Genomic DNA, 1,371 nt, shown 5'->3' with positions numbered 1-1,371 from the left:
CCGACCACGCCCCGCCCCGCCGCCCGCTGACGTGCTGCATTATTCATAAGCCCCGAGTGGCCACGCCCCCTCGGCACCCGGAGAAGCCAACAGTCGCCGGCGCGCGGCTTTTACCGACGTGATGCATTATTCATAAATGGTGTTAACCACGCCCCCTACGAGCCTTATAAGGCTCGCGGTCTCCGCCCACCCCTGTTCTGCATATTCAAAGCATATGGATGTCCATCCCCCTTCCAGTACCTAGAGGAGGCCACTTCCGCGCACGAACTCCGCCTCCACACACGCGCCCCGCCAGGCCCCGCCTCTCTATGAATTATTCATGAACTTGACTCACTCGAGCGCGTCAAAGCCCCGCCCGACCGGCCGCGGCTATGATGCATTATTTATGAGATCTCGCTGCCTTCCGTCTTCCGATTCTGTTGGGAGGCGCCGTAGCGAAGGCGTGGAGGGGGCGAGGCCGGCACAAAACACGTGGGGGGGGTGGAGCCAGCGGATGCTCACCGCGGTGGGCGTGGCTATGTAAACGAAGCGCGCGTTGGACGCTGGGTTGGGCTGACCGGGCTTCCCCTTAAGGTGGACTGGTGAGGATTCCCCCGCCAGGAGGTGAGGGGTAGTGGACGAGATCGGAGCCTGTTTTGTGCTTGCCTGCAGTGTGGACTTTGAAATGCACACAGTCCCACATCCGCACAGACCCTGAGCAAGGGTGGAGTCCAGCTCTACTTTGCAAAAACAACTTTTGGGAGCTCGTCGTGTGGAGCTATGCTTTGCACGCAGTGTTTGTCTGTTGTTTATGGACAGGTCAGTGGCGTATAGGACATTTATTGCGACACTTTACTCCACAACCACTATCCGGTTCCAAGATGTTACGTCACCCTGGAACCCCGGCCCAATCAGCAGTCAGCCCTGCTCCCAGTCTCTGGGGGTTTGGCTGTTCTGGACATTTCATACCCGGGGAATCATGCACTGTGGCCTGACCTGTCTGCTTTCCCTCATCCCGCGTGATTTCCAGGCTCGTCACTGTCACAGCGTGTGTTGGTGCTTCATGCCTTTATTGTTATTATTATTATTATTTTGCCAAAGGGCTTGCAGAGAGTGAAAATAAGAAATCATCCCCCCAGGGGGGGGGAACCAGCAGTTGGCGTAATGGCTATGTCGCTGGACTCCCACGTAGTCGACCGCGGTTCGTGTCCCGGACCCGGTGGCTTAAAACTCACGCCGGGCACGTGTGCGTGCGTGCCCAAGATCCCGAGAGGAGAATGGAGGAGAAGGGATTGCGGCGTGCCCATCCCCCCTGGGGGGTGATTTCTCACTTCCTGTCTCTCTGTCTCTCTCTGTCTGTCTGGCGAGCGCACGCGCCCTACAGTGAAACTC

This window comes from Tupaia chinensis, unplaced genomic scaffold (genome assembly GCF_000334495.1).
Source record: "Tupaia chinensis unplaced genomic scaffold, TupChi_1.0 Scaffold000201_1, whole genome shotgun sequence".
Classification (NCBI taxonomy): Eukaryota; Metazoa; Chordata; class Mammalia; order Scandentia; family Tupaiidae; genus Tupaia; species Tupaia belangeri.
Note: the sequence above shows the minus strand (reverse complement) of the source record.